Source organism: Periplaneta americana, chromosome 14 (genome assembly GCF_040183065.1).
Source record: "Periplaneta americana isolate PAMFEO1 chromosome 14, P.americana_PAMFEO1_priV1, whole genome shotgun sequence".
Lineage (NCBI taxonomy): Eukaryota > Metazoa > Arthropoda > Insecta > Blattodea > Blattidae > Periplaneta > Periplaneta americana.
The window spans coordinates 96,292,355-96,313,205 of NC_091130.1; positions in this window are offsets into that span (position 1 = coordinate 96,292,355).

A 20,851-nucleotide genomic window follows, 5' to 3' on the forward strand; every position below is an offset into this window, starting at 1 on the left:
GTGCTCTTCTTCATTTCTTATGCATCAATTTAATTCGTTGTTTTCCTATTTCTTGACCTTGGAGTACTCATGTTCGTTCCTTCCGTACATACTTGTCCTTTTTCCGTATTCTGTAATTCTGTATACTGCCTTTTTTATTTACTTTAAGCATAGCCCCTGCACGGTTTTACACTCTTGCGGTACATCTTGAGCGAAGTGAACACTAATTTCTAGACTTCAGCTACAATACATCAGTTGTATCAGAAGTTTCTAGTTTGCCGTATAAGAACGCCAGTTAATGCTTTATTTTTATAACGTCCACTGACATCACCCAACTATCAAGATACATCATGAGATGTGTAGCTTGTCCTAAAAGAATAACCATTGTACTTTTATTATTTCCTTAATCATCACAATAATTGATTACACATCTTGATTACACAACTTTTAACACTATATCACTTTGGAAAACGTATTATATAACTTTCACGTGTTAAATTTTATGTTCTGATGATGACCAACAGCAGGCCGAAATATGTTAACAAGGTAACATAAAATTTAACACGTGAAAGTTATATAATACGTTTTCCAAATTGATTACATTATAAACCAAGCGTCTAGCTTGACTATGTAAAGTAGATCGTTTACTAGAAAATATTTGTAGACCACATACTTATTAATATTTGTTAACAAACCAGTGAGATCATATTTTAAGACTATAGCTGAAACACGGAAATCTTTGTTACAAATTATTCAACGCATACTGTCCTTGTCTCTACGATGTAGTTGTATGTAATTCCAATCGTCACCGATACAGATGTTCGCCGTTTCGAGCAGTACAATATCAATACAAAGAATTTTGTTGTGATTTTTCTGTGCAAAATTATAATTATACAGGGTGTTTCCGGTCTGCTGTTACAAACTTTTGGGGATGATGGGGAAGGGCATATGTATCAATTTGAGATCAGTAATCGTGGTCCGGAAATGACTGAGTCGAAAGTTATAAGCAAAAATAATTTTGTGGAAATGAAATTGTAATTTCGCACCACGTGCCCTCCTTCCCTTAACCTTTGGAACAGTCGTGGAAAGATGGTATGTGCCGGATGTCTCCTACGTGGGTACTTGTTGGATACAATCTGTGAGCTTGTCTACTGTTCCCATTGGCTCATCCGCATTCGAAAATCAGGTCTGCATATTCCGCTCTCGTGTACTCCTCCATTTCACTAGGACTGATCGACTGGACACAGCAGCTTGTACACATACACTGCTGTCTACAGACGTGCATTTCAGGACCGACCATGTCCGTTACACATTACGCTATCTGCATTGCTTTAGTGTTGTTTCCTTTCCCCACCCCTCAGACAGCGCATTGAATGGAATACTGTAAATAGACAACGTAAAGAACGCCAGATGAATACAGTATGTGTAAGATGTACAGATAAATACACATAAATAAGGTGTACAGAGGAATAAAATTATTTCATTTCCATACAAATATTTTTGCTTGTAACTTTCGACTCAGTCATTTCCGGACCAGGGTTCCTATCTCAAATTGATACATGTGCCCTTCCCCATCATCCCTGAAACTTTGTAACACTAGCCCGAAAACACTCTGTACATTATTATATGTTTTCCAGAGCTAAAGATAACAAAGAGTGTTCAATTTTTTAGTGTTTTTTAAATATTAGTCTGTAATCATTAAAACTTGTGTTACTGCAAATTGTATCAGCTTCTTTTGTTTCTGGCTAAATGGAAGAGAAGGCCTGATGCCTTAACTTCGCCAGAATAAATAAACATTATTATTATTATTATTATTATTATTATTATTATTATTATTATTATTATTATTATTATTATTACAAGAAGCTGATGTAACCCGTTCAATTCCAAACCCTCTCTATTATCCGGAACTTTCCTAATGGCATATTCTAGAGCGAAGTCAAAAAGTAAAAGTGATAGTGCATTTGGCCTATACGGACTCTGCTGAAGTATCACTGAGACACATTCTAATTAATCGAACTAGTTTCTTGGGAATACCAAATTCATTAAGAATATTATATAAAAATTCTCTCTTAACCGAGTCATATGCCTTTCTGAAATCTATGAATAACTGATGTACTCTATCCTTATACTCCCATTTTTTTCTCCAATATCTGTCGAGTACAAAAAATCTGATCATTAGTCGATCTATTACGCCTAAAACCGCACTGATGATCCCCAATAATTTCACTTCCGTACGGAGTTAATCTTCTGAAAAGAATATTGGACAAAATTTTGTACTAAGTCAACAAAAGTGATATTCCTCGAAAGTTACTACAGTTAGTCTTGTGCCCCTTCTTAAAAATAGGTACAATTATGGACTCCTTCCATTGTTCTGGTACAATTTCCTTTCCCAAATGTTATTTATAAATTTCGCTAGATAATGTGCTTCCACTCTCTTGTATTAATTCTGCTGGAATTTGATCGATACCTGGAGACTTGTACTTTTTCAGATTTTCTAACGCAATTTCGACTTCTGAAAGTATGGGTTCGGATATAAATGGCTCAGCAGTTTTTATTTGAAGTTCGTCCCTATCATTTCTATCTGGCCTATTTACATTTAGTAGTTGCCCAAAATAGTTTTTCCATCTGTTCAGGATTGAATGAGAGTCTGCAAGCAAGTCACTATTCTCATCCTTGATCACGTATACCCTTGCCTGTTATCCGTTCTTAAATTCCTTCATACCCTTATATAAATCTCGAATGTTTTTATTCTTACTATTTGTTTCTACCTCAGTCAGTTTTCCTTAAAGTAACCTCTCTTTTTATTCCTAAGTGTACGACTTGCTTCCCGTCTTTCATTGAAATAATTATCTCTATTCTCCTCAACTGGATCCTGTAAGACTTTCAATTTTGCCTGTTTCCTTCTTTCTATTACCATGCAACAATCTTCATCAAACCACGGTTTCTCTTTCTTAGTTTCATAATAACCTATGCTCTGCTCAGCTGCAATTTTGATATTATCTCGGATATTTTCCCACACGCTATTAACATCTAACTCTTTCTCAACTTCGTCGGAACTTCCTAAAGTGGCAAACCTATTGGAAATTTCGACCTGATAATGTTGCTTATTTTCCTCGTCCTTTAATTTCGAAATATTGAATTTACTAGTATTAACTTATTGCTCTACTCGCTTGGCAACTGATAGTCTTTCTCTTAATTCTCCAATTATTTACCAAATAATGTCATAATTACAGTCTGCCCCCTTGAAAGTTCGAATGTATATTATACTAGTATGTCTCCGTTTATCTATCTAGATGTGATCTATTTGGTTGTGTGTCAATCCATCAGGAGAAGTTCAAGTATATTTATGTATATCCTTATGGGGGAATATTGTACTTTTGACAACTAAATTTTATGATGTCGCAAAGTTGACTAACCTAACTCCACTGTCATTACTATTTACGTGTAGGCTCTCTTTTCCAATAGTTGGTTTAAAAATATCCTCCCGTCTTACTTTAGCGTTGAAATCCCCCCAATAAAATTTTCATGTGATATCTAGATAACTGATCAAAAGTATATTCCATTTCATCATAGAAGCTATCCTTTATATGGTCGTCTTTCTCTTCTGTAGGGGGGGTGAGCATTTATAACTATGATATAGCACCATATGCTCTTAAGTACTAAATATAATAACTTGTCACTGATAAATTCGACCTCTTTTCTGCTGATTTTATTCTTTTATGATCAAAGAATCCTGTTTCTAATTGGTGATTATTGTTTCCTTCCCCATAATACAACAAGTAATCTCCTATTTGTGATATGCCAGTCCCATCTAACTTAACCTCTAGTACTCCCATGAAGTATATTCTGTATCTAGCTAGTTATTTTGCTACTAATGTTACTCCACTTGTTCTACAGTATAATACTATAGTTACGTTCCACGTATTAAACTCATAATCTTATTCCTTTACTGTGGTCGTGCCAGAGAATCAGTCCCATTCCGATGCTTATTGTAAGGATTCGTAACAAGCTGTTTTTACGGTGATGGGTTGTTAGCCCTTCGCCCAATCCTGGAGGACCACCCCTTTTCGGCTGTCCACGACTGCTTATTCAATATATTCGTAGCTACCCTCCATATCTGGAGGCAGTCTCCTCTATCCGCAACCTGAGGACGCGCCTTGCCTTGTCGTGGTGATAGGGATCCACAATATATGGAATAATAATAATAATAATAATAATAATAATAATAATAATAATAATAATAATAATAATAATAATAATAATAATATAGTAAATATGCAGACATACATTTTGTTTATGGATTTTGTGTTGGAAATGCATTGCCTGCTATTGAGGAATATAGACGACGTTTTCCCAATCGAAGTGTTCTATCTAGCTGTGTTATTTCCCGTGTTTTTGATGGTATCTGAAACTGCCAAGCTACCAAGAGTTTCATTGAGGTCGGAAAGAGAACAAGTATCGATACCTGGTATGAACTTACAGTTCATGAAATCCATAAGAAGGGCAATCTTAGTAATTTGTCTTGTGTAATTATTTCATTTTCCTACTGAGTTTGTACTTAATTATGAAATAAACTTATTGGAACAGCACAATGTGCAGCATTTTCAATAACGTATCATATGACAATGTTTTAAAACAATGAAATACGTCTATAAAACCTCTCTTTATTTAAAAGTTTGCACATTAATAACTTTTAAGTCCACACCTGTGGAGTAACGGCTAGCGCTTCTGGCCGAGAAACCAGGTAGCCCGGATTCGATTCCCGGTTGGGGCAAGTTACCTGGTTGAGGTCTTTTCCGGGGTTTTCCCTCAACCCAATATGAGCAAATGCTGAGTAACTGTCGGTTCTGGACTCCGGACTCATTTCACCGCCATTATCATCATTTCATTCAGACGCTAAATAACTTGCGATGTTGATACAGCGTCGTAAAATACCCTATTAAAAATAACTTTCAATAGCTTCCGAACCGCTACATTTCGGGCATAAGTATATTAGGTTACAGCGATGTAGATTAATCCAAACTACATTATCCTAAAATATTTTGCATTCCTCCTGAGACACCCTGTATAATAGGATGTGTATTTGGACTTCATTAAAAATTTGTCCAGTTATACTTACAAAAAGTTCCGAACGTCGTGAATATGAGTAATTTTAAATTGATCTGTTGATCATTAAGATTTAACACGGAGTCTATATTGTACATTTTACTCGTACATTGGTAGAATCATGCTAATTTTCGTGCAACAAGGTGTTATCTGGACAGTGAACTCTGCTTCTCAAGCCATGATTGAATGGTAAGGGTCCTTCAGTGAATCTCTCATAACGTGATATGTATGGCTGAGCCGTTAAGCTGTCTAATTGCATAGCGATGGTTGATTGAACTGTTCTGATGGTGGGATCACAGTGAGCACATCTCATGGAAAATGGTAAGTGATTTAACACTCACAGGTGTAATTAACCGGCATAGTTGGCTAGAAGTGAAACTTTGCTTTTATGGGAAATTGCTTAAGCAGTCATCCGTCGATAATCATGAAGCATTAGTGAAATTCTGGCCATTCATTATGGTACGTAAAAATGTAATTTTGTAAGAAAAGAGTCTATTATTGAGACAGATTTTTTTTTCACATTTCCAAACTTGACTAATTGTTACATACAAAGCGACATGTAAAAGCTTACCATATAACTTCATTATTTATTACTTTAGATCTAGAGCAGTGGTTCTCAAAATGGGGGCCGCGAATATTCTGAATAAAAACAATTCTTCATTTCTTTCTAATATCGACTGTTGACAGGAATAAAAATCGACTCTAAGCTGCGTTTCCATATATAAAACCCACGAACTTCGGTTTCTTCTCAAGCCGCGTCTCGACTTCGGTTTAGAAATCGCATAAGGCTTTAGACCTCGATCGCGGTTTAAAAGCCGAGGTTTGGAACCACGATTTCGTCCGTGTTTTGGCTGCGATGTGCTTAATCAATAATGCATTTTCACAACAGAGCCTATGTGGTGCGTTGCCTGGAAACGTTCCTCAAATTATAATACACAAAGATGTGGAGCGCGAAGTTTGTTGTAAGAACGCTTGTGAAATCTTGGACAAATGCGGGGACCGTCAGTAAGCTGGCGGTTATCGGAGGGGCTACAATTGGGGCTTACGTAATATATAACAACTATAAAGAAAAACCGCCCCTCCGGGATGTCACAAAACTTTACATCATGAAACCAGATAAAGACGGAAATAGCCCTCCAGGTACAAGTGGACAAAATTCTGTCAAAAAACCTGACAGTGCCACGAAAAGCAGGCCAAGAAAACCTGGGAGTGGTAGCTCAAAAGACGAACCAAAAACACCTGATGACACCAAAGGAAAGACTGAAGAACATCCGAATGATGACACCAGAGACGAGACAACAGAACCGGAGAATGCTGGGACGGAAAATAAGACAATAGAACCAGCCAAACCCGATAATGAACCCACGGCTGAGGAAGATAACAAGAAACGTGTAACATTTGCAGATCCCCTTGAAGAAATTCTTGGGAAAGAACCACCACCTGCACCTCAACCGGAGGAGAGCCCACCACCCGTTGCCCCAGCGCAAGAGGAGCCTCAAAACTCCTATGAAAGGCTCTTAGATGACGTATGCCGCATGTTCGGCATGCGTAAAAGTTAATCTGGTAAGTGCAAGACCCTCTTGTGTAATTGAATTCCTCATTTCCAAAAGGGCTTCAGTTCATCTTTTCGAAAAACGAGTTTTCTGTTGGAATTGGCAGTTAGAGGTCGGCGCATCATTTTACAACAAAAAAATTTCAGTTCAGTTGATAGTTATGTGTGAAATGTGGGTATAAAAATGTTATATTACAAATGTCCTGGACTGACCCCCGTTTGGAAAAAAAAAACTATTGCCAACCATGATTTACATATGGGATTGGATTGATAATTATAATCTAAATATATCTAACGATTTGCATTAACCAAATCGTTTCTTTCAAGGGTAAATAATTTTGAAGAAATTTCAATTAAATAATCAAGTTAAGGTATCAACATCCTTTGTTTTGTGAAAAGTAACTTTTAAACAGTTTCTTCGTAACGTCTAAGATTTTGACTTCTCATTCTGAAGTATTACATAAAGTAAGTCGAGTTTCAAGTGCAATAGACTGAAGAAAACTGAAATTCATGGAGTTGACAGAATTTATGCATGACAAAGTTTGGAAAATGCTTTATACAAAATGAGAAGAAGTTTGGAAATGAGCAGAACGAGTCTTTCCATTTCCGAGATTTTGTAATGCACTTCACAAACGTGTATTGTACAGTATTTATTGCACGATAGTACCTATATTTTGAAAATAATATTAAAAAAAAATATTAATATACAGTATTTACGTACGTTAAGACTATGAACAGTTGACTGATTCTCAGCAAGAAGTTTGTCATAGGTGTCGGTAAATTGCAGGAGTAGTTTTAATTACAACCCTAGAGCAGTTATTTGTAATATTTCAACATACTTATCTAGATTGGCAACTCTCAATTCAGTAAAATCAGATTCCAATAGTCGCGTTTGCTGTAGCAACAAAAAAACACACTATCGTGCAAAAAAAAACACAAGAGTACGGATCTTATATTACTAATTAATTATCGAGAAACTAAGAAGGGTCTCTTCCCATCCTTATTGTACGCATGTACTTACTATTATTACAAAGAACCATAGTAAAATATTACAGAAGTGACTGCAATGCTTTCATGAAGAATATATGTATACTCCATTAAGCCAAAGTGTTTTGCAGAAAATAACTGGGAGATTTGTTCACAGGTCATCCTGCCCCTCTTCTTCGCCGCTGCTTCATCTGGCTACCTCGGCGCCCCCGCCGTCGCTACTTACGCTGCCGCCTCCGGAATGACTAAAGCCTTGGTTTTTCTGAACCGACGCATGCGACGTGTGAGGTGCGAGGCCCGCCTCGCACAAATCTGGACTACATGAGAGATAGTGAGTGGTTTCTATGGCTGCGAAGTGCGCAATCTGCGGAGGTTCGCAGAGAGGCCTCGCAGCGTCGTCTCGGACCGAATCGCGCGGCCGGATTTGTGCGAAGCGCGCACTGCGAGGCCTCAGCAAATAGCTTTGGTTCTAGAGGGAAGAAACAATGGTGGGTGGTAAAGGAAAGTTGTAAATTCACATTTTTTCACTCCTTAAATTTAAAGGAATTCACAACTTTTCGATGATTGGTTCTATCTCCCTATTCAGGTGAGAAAATAAGAGGTAAGAAGGGTAGCCTACTCGTCGGAGTCGTTACAAATACCTGTTCTACTTGACTAACCAACAATAGATTGCAAAGAGAGGAATATAAAATACGTAAGAGATGAAAAACAAACATGAGGGTTCACAAGAACGGATATATGAAGAAAATACTGACGTATCTAGAAAAAAATTGAAATTAGATAGCCTAGATAGAGTAGAAAAAGACAGTCTACTGATCACAAATACTGTGCATGTAGCAGTAAAACCGTATTAATTCACTGACAGTGTTCGTCCCAACGACAGATCCTGCACTGCAAATCTAGCATTATTCAATCTTCCATATTTTATGCCTTCTTCTTAGTCTCCACATACGTTTCAAATATCTTACATTGTGTAACATCTGATAATTATTTCTGCTCCGAACTTCTTTTCCCGTTCACAATTCCTTCCAGTGCATCTTTCAGTAGGTAGCTTCTTCTCAGCCAGTGAACCAACCAATCTGTTATCTGTTCACAGCAGGGATGTTAAATCGGCTGTATTACGTGCTCATACTACAAGCATTACAAATCCAACAAGATTCACTTTTCAGCAAGATAAAGTGCAATCATCGCTCTTAAGGAAATGGTTTGCAGGTTCTTGAGAGCACGCAATGCAGGCGCTTTGATAGCCCTGGTTTACAGCTTTTTAAATTGAATCCAGTACTCATTATTATTTTCAGGTGTGGATTCTAATTTAGTGACTTTCTCTTGAAAACTTGCTTCAAATTTTCTTCTTTCTCTTCGTTCTTCAGTTTATATATATCCAATTTCGTCACAAGAAAAATATTAGAATTAGATACATATAGCGTTGACAAATAGTCTAATGAAGATATCACTGTCTTCTCCACTAACAATGCAGGATAATTTTGGCTTATTCTTTCAAAAGTAGCAAGACGGTGAAATACATTGGACATAACAAGCGCTCACCAACTGATTCACGCGAACTCGCAGGATGAGAAACCACAAGCTTTTCAGCGTCATTGCGAAAATGGTATGCAGGGTCGGGGTTGGTTTTTCTGAACCGACGCATGCGAGGTGCGAGGTGCAAGGCCCGCATCGCACAAATCTGGACTACACTAGAGATAGTGAGTGGTTTCTACAGCTGCGAGATGCGCGGTCTGCGCAGGGTCGCAGAGAGGACTCGCTGCGTCATCTCGGACAGATTCGTCCGGCCGAATTTGTGCGAGGCGCGCACTGCGAGGCTTCAGAAAATAGCTTTGCATCTAGAGGGAAGAAACAATGGTGGGTTGTATAGGAGAGATGTAGATTGGATTATTTTTACATTGCTTAATTGTAAATGAATTCACAACGTTTCGTAGAATGGTTTTATCTTCGTCATAGGCGAAAAAAGGGAAGTGAGAAGTTGAAGATCAATATGAGAGTTCACATAAACAGATAAATAAAGAAAATAATGAAGTATATGGGAAAATAAAATTATTATAATTTAGATATGTTGAGTAGGGAAAACCTCCATTCACGTCCAAGTCGTGGTCCCCGGGGCAGTGTAATCTGTGGTTACACTGAACAAATTGTTATATTTTATCTTGCTCCGAAACAAAAATAGGTGAATATTACTAATAATTATGTGTAGGTACCCTAAATCTGAATTTAAAATCCAAATTGCCCCATTATGTACCATTTTCCACGGAAAATGAATTTAATTTTTAATGAAAAACTTGTTTTTAATTTTCCACTGCTTCTGGTAAAATGACAACACACTTGGGATTCAAAACGCCTCATAATATTTGAAAAATGTTTATTGGATACAAACATGATGTTATATAGTTTAAAACAGAACAACAATAAAAATATTTCATGCATATAATGAAAAAATTTTTGAAATTTGAACTTACATTAAACGAATTTTCTGGATCACTTCTGTTTATAACTAGACCCGATACTTTCTTTTACAACGAACGAACAATAGTTTCCAAGCATCCTGGATGATGATCTTCCTATATATCGTCTTTCCATTTCAGATATTTCTTGATGAACTCTTTTCCCATGCTACTCGCTTACCGCTCCAAGGTTGGGAGAAAAGAAATTCAGATGAGAATGTAATAAGGGTATTTTGAGAGACATATTATACCCCATTTTCTCATATGCACGTGACATGGCTTCCACAACAAGTTCTATGTAGTTGTCTGCCATAGAATGTCCAAGGAAATTTCAGCATACATCTTTGAAAGCACGTCATGTCATTTTTCTATAATGGAAAGTTTTTCCTTAAACAAAGAGTCAGCCATAACTTTGTGAATTTGTGAACCGATGAAAATGCCTTCTTTTAATTTACCTTCACTCAAACTGGTAAACTTTTCTTTTAAATACTGAAAACCACGCCCTTGTTTATTCATTGCGTATACTTCACGTTGAACTGTTCTGAAATTTACTGAATAGAAGGGATCAATATCTGTTAATTTATTACGAGTACAAAATAAAATGCCAACAGCCATAAGAAACCGGAAATAAGTTATAAACTCATAAAATGCATTAGCTTTAGGTGCATTTTCAGATTCAGCGCACACAAGACCATAAGGAACACATTGTTTTAAGTCGGAGCAAAATTCTTATTGTTCAATGTTATAGAAAACGGGAGAGAATGAGAGCGTGGGTCCGTTCCTTACAAACCGGAATCCTCTGGCTATGGGGTCATAACTAGGTAGAAAAGCAGACAGGTTTAGAGGTTTTAAGGTAACCGTCCCACCACGAAACTCACTCAATGAGGGACTAATGCCCTAGTCTGAGGATATTTTCAAATACTCGAAATTTTCAGGAAGCGGTGGAGAGACCAGCTTTTAATCAGCGTTCAGTCTGAAGCGGAACAGACGAGAAGGCCTAATCCAAGATAATTAATGATGAGGATAGTGATGATAATGACGATGATGATGGAGTAGGGAGATAATGTCTACTGGATGCAAATAACCGTGAATCTAGTAGTAGAATAGCATAGGGAAGCGTAAATCTGTAGAAAATGTGTAAAAAAACCGGCAATCATACCTCAGGAATGTTTAAACTAGGTCCAAGTTTTCAGATGTCCCCATCAAGCAACCGAGTTTAAACCTCCCTGACGTGTGCTGAGCTATCATACAGCAATATTAAAGCTAAATAGAAAATATTACAACGCCCTTTCACGTGATTCGTTTCGCAGCCGGAAGATGTAGGTTAGTTAATTTTACGGCTCTTCATCAATATATTATGGTTATTTAGCGTCTGAATGAAGGTGATAATGCCGATGAAATGAGTCCGGGGTCCAGCACCGACAGTTACCCACCATTTGCTCATATTTGGTTGAGGGAAAACCCCGGAAAAACCTTAACCAGGTAACTTGCCCCGACCGGGAATAGAATCTGGGCCACCTGGTTTCGCTGCCAGACGCGCTAACCTTTACTCCACAGGTGTGGACCACGGATCATAGAGAATTCTAGTAAGTACATGGGTTGATTGGAGCATGATAACTGGTTAGCAGGCAAATATGTCACTTCAATCCGTGGGAAAGAGTGTTCAGAAAGTTGGTTATGGATATAGTAAATGGTTGGATTATCTACAGAGAAATACATGGACGAGAGTCCCTGGACCTACTTAGAATCCGATGATACTTGGCTGTTCAATATCTCAAGATGTTTTCGAATTGCAAGAGAATGGGGCGCCCTATTTCATCACCTCGAGGAGTGAAATTTGATATGAGGTTTGATAATAGAGGTCATTTCATGGCAAATCGACCCTCTCAGAAACACTGCCGGATGGAATGGTGTAAATGGAGACCAGTAACATTTCGCAAGAAGTGTGATGTAACACTCTGTCAAAGATGCTTTGAGCATTACCACACTTGGTAAAGACAGATATTACTAAAATAAGTGTGTTTCATTATTGCTACAGCATTGTATTGTTGCATTAATTACTAAAACCGTCATAAATAAATTTATTTATATTGGTGTAAATATTTCTGGTTATAATACATTAAATATACAAAAAATATATTTACTTTATTGCAAATGAATACGCAGATATCATAAGTGCCCAGAGGTCTATTTATAGACAGGGTGATATTCAACTACTTGGTGCACGGCAGAAGAAACAAAATATATTCTTGACATCTTATGGATTAAATTTTTGAAATAGATACATTGTTCCAGTTTTTAAATAAAACTAATTTGGGCTTTAATGGGTTAATTAAATAGAAAATTCTATAGAAGAGATCCCTTGAGACTCCAAAATATCTTTTAAATTTTGTTTCACTATCAATCAGATGGCGGTTTACAAGAATATTGTAAGCACCTTCGCTTTTCCTATTCTTGAAGATATCACTGTCTTCACCAAAAAGAATACAGGATCATTTCCTCTTCATCATTATCTTTCTCTTTCATCATTAGCAAACAGGTGACGAGATCCACCATGCGCTCAGCGACTGATCCACGGGATCTCGCAGCCTGAGAAACCACAAGCCTCGCAGCGTCATTGCGAAGATGGTTCGCAGTGGCGGCCTCGCATCTCGCACGTCGCATGCGTCGGTTCAGAGAAACCAAGGCTTTACGCAGCTCCTGCCGTCCACGCCGCCCTAGTGGTCTATGCTGCTCCTGCCGTCCACGCCGCCCTAGTGGCCGATACCGCTCCTACCGTCCACGCCGCCCCAGTGGCCTATGCCGCTCCAGCCGGTCACGCCGCCCCAATGGTCTATGCCTCTCCTGGCGTCCACACCGCCCCAGTGACCTATGTCGCTCCTGCCGTCAACGCCGCCCCAGTGGTCTATGCCACTCCTGCCGACCACGCCGCCCCAGAGGTCTATGCCGCTCCTGCTGTCCATGCCGCCCCCTTAGCCTACGCTGCCGCCCTTGCTGTGGTCAAGTCCGTCGCCGCCCCCGTCGCCACCTCCTATGCTAACACCTACAAGATCTTCGTCAGGGCTCCCGTTGCTGTGGTCTTTTTGAGAGGGGTAGCCTACATAACAACCTTTTCTGATGCTAAATAAAAGAAGCCTGCAATAAACGTGGTTTCGTTATTTCTAAGATAGGCATATTCTGTGTACGTGTAATAAGATTGATAAAGCTCGAATGGAATTAATTTGTATCATCTCGTGGGGTGCGGCGACTTCTGACAGGAGGTGGATTTGCTTGCTTTTTCCACTCTGGAATTAATCCCATCCGAGCAGTACAGCGCATGCCAAAGGAGAAACGCCCAGTCCCACAGACGGAAAATAAGTGCACACACTGTAAATCGAGTTGCAGATTATTTGAATGAGAACCGCATGTGTTCTCTGCAGGACCAATGAGGAGCGGCGAACAGGAACTTAATATATTTAAACAAAATGATATACAATACTTGTAAAAACTGACTGGAATGTAATATTAATTATTGGAAAGTGTAAACACCGAGATTTCGTAACACTATAAAATTTAAGCCCTTAATGCTTTTTCTGGTTGACAACTGTTATTACTTATGAACAGCTTTCGCCGTCTAAAGGAAATAGATCGAGTTTTTGAAATTATAATTTCTGTTATTGGCCTTCACGAGAATTCCGATGAAAGTATGACTGCAAATTGGTCGTAACCATTATGATAGAACTCCATGTCCAATATTGAAAATACTAATTGAATTATGTAATTTGAATGAACAATTTACGTACTCCGGTGCTCAATCCTATTGGCTCAAGTTCCTTGAAAAATAATTGTAATAAAATCATGATGTACTACTTATTAAGCTATTCTTTTGTTACGTTTCGTAGGATAAAAGTTGCACAAAACTGCAAACATCAAGCGAACACCTTACAGAGAAAATCTTTAGGAAAATACCTCACAGTAAATGCGCCACTTTAACTGGAATACTGTCCAGGTCTGGTATCTACAGCTATTTCCTTGCTGTAGCTGTGTGGTCTACACCAGCAACTTGTCATGAAGGTGGTCGGGTTCTACTCCAGGTCAAGCCTGGTGAATTTTATGCCGAAATTGACATGTACAGACGCGTGAAAGCTGAAGGCACCCGGCGTTGCCCAGGTTGTCCTTTTTGCTTTTTTAAATTGAACTGGTTATTAGACTTTTCGGAAATCTCAGAAACTCAACTATAGACAACCAAAATGAATTGTCTTTAATAAGCTTAACGTGAATTAATGAACTTCTTAGCCAAATGCCTGAAAGGATTAACTCAATTTTAAAAAAAGAAAACTGCAGATCAGGCAACGAAAGAAAACATTTCATCACGTGCCTTACTTTCAAATACGTTTTAACTTATATATATATATATATATATATATATATATATGTATATATACTGCATACATCTATATGTGTTTATTTATTTATTCTGATGCAGTTAAGACCAACAATCCTTCTCTTCCACATCACCAGAAACACAAATAAAATAATAAAAAATCAAACTATAATTGAAGTAAAACCAAATGAACATATATAGGCTACTGTCACACAAACTTTAAATGAATTGACATTGTCTTGAAGTTTAGCAAAACAAAAACACACTCTTCGATCTCTATAGACCCACTTAGCATTGTATCAATGTTCTACAGGTCTTACATTTTATCTCTGCCGGCCAGTGACTTAAATTTCAAGTGGCTATCTTAGTCATGGGAGTCAACGTATTAAAAGCATTACAACGTTTCTGCCATCTCCTTTCCTCCCCCGCAAACGTGACATTGCACAAAGGCAGAGACAAAATAATTATAAGATCTGTAAATTGATTCTGAACCTATGCATTTCACGTAATTTCATGTCTGTATGTACTTTCGCTTGAATTTCAGAGACAGCGGACGATAAACAGGGAATTCCCTTCTTCCCAGTCTGAACCCGTTGGGGTGTCATCGAAAGCCAAAATTTCTCTCTTTATCGGTCGTACCAAAGAATCAATATATATGTAGGTATATAATTTAATTTATATTGGAAGATTTTTTACCCGTTGACCGCTGTACGCCTACTTTTTTAATATGACTTGAGAAACTATACCTCACAAATTCAAAACATATTATATTAATTCTTATTTTATATACAGAATACAGATACAATATAAACTCGCAATAAGTAATTTTTCAACATAAAGACTAATATTCTGAGAGATGTATACCGGATTTTTAGAAATTAAGAGATTGTTATTTCCACAACGCATAACATACTACATTGGCAACGTGATTATACAGTTAGAATTTCGCAGTAACATATTTTCGGACATGAACAACAATAAGTTGAGTGTTAGCGGATTCGAACCACTACGACTATATGATCCGAATAAAGGAATGCTCAGCGGAAAGTGTATGTCTGCGCCACAGCACATGCACAACCATTTGTCTTCTTCAAAGGTAAGTTGTGGCGGCATCAATCGGGGATAACCGGAGGTCTCCGATTGAAAGCGCGCGAATACCTAATCATTCCATAGTACTACCTAAATCTCAGAGGAAGAACAATTTATTGTTTGTATAATCTGAAGTCCGATTAATGTAATAGGTTACTATTCAGCAATGGAGGGGAAAAGGAACTGGCCACCGTCTTCCATTATCTCCTGGCTTAGTTGCCACATGACTGATATCCTATTGGTGTCACGACGTTTAAACCTGTCTTCGGACAGTTGACTAAACAACAACTCATGGAAAGAAAAACTAGCCGGTTGAGAAACGTCTTCATAGCAGCCATGCTGTACAGCCAGTCTTAGGAAGTTCGTACCAAAACATAGCTTTCAGATTGAGTGTAGCCAGGCATATAAATCTATTGCACTAGTTTTCTATACTCTGCTCATATAAACAACTCACGGTATACCCGCCATTATGGGTGGATGACTCGTCACTACTCGTACATTACAATAATATGCACAGTAGAGAAGCATTTTCATTAAGTACTAACGTTCGCAGTTTAATGAGCAGTTATCAACGTGACAGAAGTTAAATCCACCAATCACAAGAGGTTGAATGCAATTGTAAATAGGGCACACCCGATTGTACATGTTTGTTGTCTGATTTGTTGACGTTTAGAGCTGCGTCACTAGTACTGTTCAGTCGGTAATAATAAAAATAATAATAATAATAATAATAATAATAATAATAATAATAATAATAGACGAATATAAAATCCCAAAATATGCATGCATTCATGCACTATCAAACTATGAAACATGCACTATCAAGCGAAAAATACATTAAAATATTCACCTTCATTTTTGTTCCAAATTATTATTTCATTAAACTTTTTTTTTTTTTTTTTTGCACAGTTAACAACAACTAACAACATCTCTAAATTGGTTTCTGTGAGGTTCCTGCGCTTGGCAGTCCATGTTTTTTTTTTTTTTTTTTTTTTTTTTTTTTTTTTTTTTTTTTTTTTTTTTTTTTTTTTTTTTTGCAATATGTGAAACATGCCTCGGCCAGTATGATCCTAGGTTACGGCGTAGACACCAGACAGGTCCATTAGCTATACTCTTGAGACAGGAGGACAGGGAGGCTGGCGTTACTCCCAGGTTTTGGTAGTCACGACTCAACTCCATGAGACTCCTTGGGTAGTGCAACCGCTTTGAAATGATCTTGTCTTAACTGGGCTAAACAAAATCCCTCCCTACAATATCTACATTTGTTGATCGATGGAACTCATAGAGCCAATGGGCTAGTATATATCCATCGATTTATAGAGTCATTCAACCTAATAACCAGCTGGCTAGTCTCTGAAATTGAGACAACTCATCCTGCCTAAGGTTTTTCCGTGGTTTTCCTAAGGCGCTAAGATGTCGGGATGAGCCCTAAACGAAATGGGCCACGGACCTGCATTCACATCCCCATGACCCCTTAATTATTCTAAATTAATTAATAATTACATCTATCATAAATCAATAAATCAATCGACCTATTACTTAAAAACCAAATTGGCTAGTCTCTTATATTGAGACAACTCATCCTGCCTAAGGTATTTCCGTGGTTTTCCTAAGGCGTTAAGACAAATGTCGGGATGAGCCCTAAAAGAAATGGGCCACGAACCTATATGGCCTTCCCCATAAAATCCCCCTTTTTCTTTTAACAAACGACTTAATGCCCTAGTTCAGAGTTTATAAAATTACTAAATACATGTGTAAGGTCACTCATGTAGTCGCAATGCGAAAGGACAGGGAACCTTCCAAATTGCAGATTCAGAATTCACGGCGTCTCTCCTGGCGGTCTTCACTTGCCTTGTCATCGAACAACAGACGACAGAGTCTTCTCGACTCCTCCTGCACTGCGAAATGACACAGTTTATTTCAATGTGCAGATTTACACCAGCCATCTCCTCCTCGTCCCGTCCCGTGATCACTTGATCACATTTCCGTCCCCCTCGCGTATGTGGTACCTAAGAGGTTACGTCCATTTTCGGTTTTCCCCTTCAAAATGTTCTAGAGCTCCTTCAGTGGAGCAGCGTAACCCGGCGTGAGACTAGTGGCCAGCAGGCTTGGAGCTCACATATTTAGTTTCGTACAGCCCCCAACCCCTTGCAAGGACGCGTTTGCGTACCTTTTAAATTTGTCCTTCCAATTCTTCTCTTTCGATTTCGATTTCGGCGGCGAGATCACTTAACATGCTGACATGCTGATCGACTTGAAAATTTTTAGTACATTTTATCTGAAATTATAATAGACCTTAAGGTTACCTAGATACGATTTAAAAACGGACATCGCAATTTAATTAATTATTTTAAAGAAATTTTGTAATGTTAAAAAAAAAACTGGCATAGAAAATATTCGGAAACAGAATAGCAGTGCTTACCTCTTTACTCCAACAATCGCAGAATACGACATCCCCATCTGATCTAATAAAATTCTTTCCTTTAATCCACTATGCAAAGAGTAGGCCTACACATTTGGAACCTTTAATTGGATGCATATTAGAATCACATTAACACACGCAAACAGAATAAACAAACACATTAACCACTTACGAGGTTCACACACTACAAATACAGTTTAGCGAATGATTCCAATTTTAGAAGAATCTAAATTGCTACTAGTACTGGAAAAGAGAGAGAGGGAGTATTTACAACTCCTCTCAAAGAGGGCGATTTTGACCTAAATTATTTGTTGGCAGTTTCCTATATTTTCTCTCTACTATTCTCAAAATATCCAACGTAATAAATCCATTTATGACACGCAGTCTGTAGAGGGTCGTTGGTAAAGTGTTGTAAAAGTGAACTTCCTTCCAGGGAAAGGTCCTCTAAAATCTTAATGTAAAAATCTTTTATTTAAATTTTTTGTTATTTAGTTTTTTCTTTCCTTCTTCAGTCTTGATTCCTGAAGCTAAAATAAGGGACATAAAAATCGAGAAACTGGGGTATCCACTCAAAACCATTAAAACATGCATTTAAACAGAATATAATGTATATTATATGCATGATTAATCTAAAAATTGCTTAAATATGCATTATGCATGTTTTTATTCCCAAAAAGGCCAAAATATGCAAATATGCATGGAAAAAGTACACATATTTGGAACCGGAAAGTAATAAAATGGATAAGTACTAAGTTTGAGCTATGTCCTATGTCCTATAAAAACATGCATTTGCATGGAATTCTCGTGTCTAATAATAATAATAATAATAATAATAATAATAATAATAATAATAATAATAATAATAGTAATAATAATAATAATAATAATAATAATAATCTTTATTAGCCTTTGAACAATACAATTATAATAGGCTTCGTTATTATTGAAATGCATCAAGCAATCATTCATTATGTATTAAGAAAAAATTATCTATGTTATAAAAACTACTTTCAATTAGAAAAGTCCTAACATATTTATTAAAATTAATAGCTTCTTGGTAATTTGTTATACAATTTAGCAACTAAAAAAACAAAACTATCAAGTGGTCTCTGGATAAACTCCGGGGCTTAGGCCTATACCGCGTTGTCTTGGTGTTGGTGGCTGATGTTTCGACCGCTGTGTTGTGGTCATCTTCAGAGCTGAGCAAATTGGATAAAGAAATAGTGTGCGAGCTTATATATATAGGAATCTCAATGGGGGAGGACTTTCGGTGATAGGTCGTAGGTTCTCCGCCGCGGAAGCCTACGCGAACACAAAACTATCAAGTGTTTTAGTTCTCCAAGCAGGAATTGTCGGGTTAATTCTAGTTCTTGTGTTATAATTATGTATATCTTCAGTTCTTTGGTACATAAAATTATTCAAATGTGCATATTTTACACATTCAAATATATATAAACTAGGAAGAGTTAATATGGATAATTGTTTAAATAAGAGTTTACAAGACTCCCATGGAGAACATCCAAGTATAATGCGAATAGCCTTTTTTTTTTTTTTTTTGTAGAATAAAAATATCTTTAGCACCACTACAGTTTGCCCATAATATAAACCCGTAATTTATAATACTCTAAAAAAAAGCATAATATGCACTTGGTACAGTTTTCATTATGGTACAATATTTAAGTTTTCTTAATATAAAAATGACCTTGCTTAACTTTTCAGAGATTTCATTACTATGATTAACCCAATTCAACTTACTGTCAATATGAAAACCCAGTAATTTCACTACAGTAGAAGGTTTAACATTTCTTTTTAAACTAAAACATATAGTCTGGGTCTTACTTAAATTTAATCTATTTGCACTGAACCAATACATTAGATTATTCATAATAGTAGTACTATCTAAATTTACGGTTTGGAAAACCGTAGCATCGTCAGCATACATAATCATACGATTGGGCATCCAATGTAGTCCAAGCCCATCCAACTTAATAGCTTTGGTACCAACTTCCTAGCTGTATGTACAGCTTTACAGAAATGTTGTATCATAATATCTCTATGATTCCACTCATTGCTTTCCCTCCCTCGCCTTTAGATCGAACATGACTCTGTTCTGCAGTTATCTGTCTCTAATTTAAATAATAACTCACAAAACTTACAAATACACGAATTTAACAACAAATAAGTCTTCAGGTGCCCGCAATTTTCACCGCGCATACTGTACATGTTTACCATATTGGCAAAGGCTTCTTCCCGAAGTGTGCGGTAGCTTATTGGTAAAATGTTTGACTGCTTACTGAAGCACAGGCTACTCCGTTCTTAGAAATAAAAGTTACTATTTTATACACATTTCATTCTTATTGCCTTTATTTAATATTCCATCGTTAACGTTTTTATAATATTAACGTTATGAAATAATTTCAGTTGTGAAAAATACGAAAAAGACTACGAGTTTCATTAATATTATTATAGAATTTATGACTATTTTATTTAACTTGAATGTTTGAAATGTTTTGTCCATATTACCGTCTTTTGCTCTTTAAAGAGTCACTTGATAACGTTAATCATAGAGGCCTATTATAGTTGGCAATGATAAATTATTTTTCTGATCTATATAATAGTATTTCAATCTTATAATATGCTTCCGCGAGTATTAACAATAATACTATCACTTCCCACTCGACTACAAGAAGTGGTGACAACAGAAGTTGTTTGTTGTTTAGTCAACTGTCCGAAGACAGGTATGAACCTCACAAGTGATACCAACATGGCACCACTTATGAGGCAACTAGACCAGGAGATAATGGGGTAAAGTGGCCAGTTCCTTTCCCTCTCCATTACATACTTCGCCGATTAGCTACATATTACACTAATGTTATTGGTTCGTATATTGAATG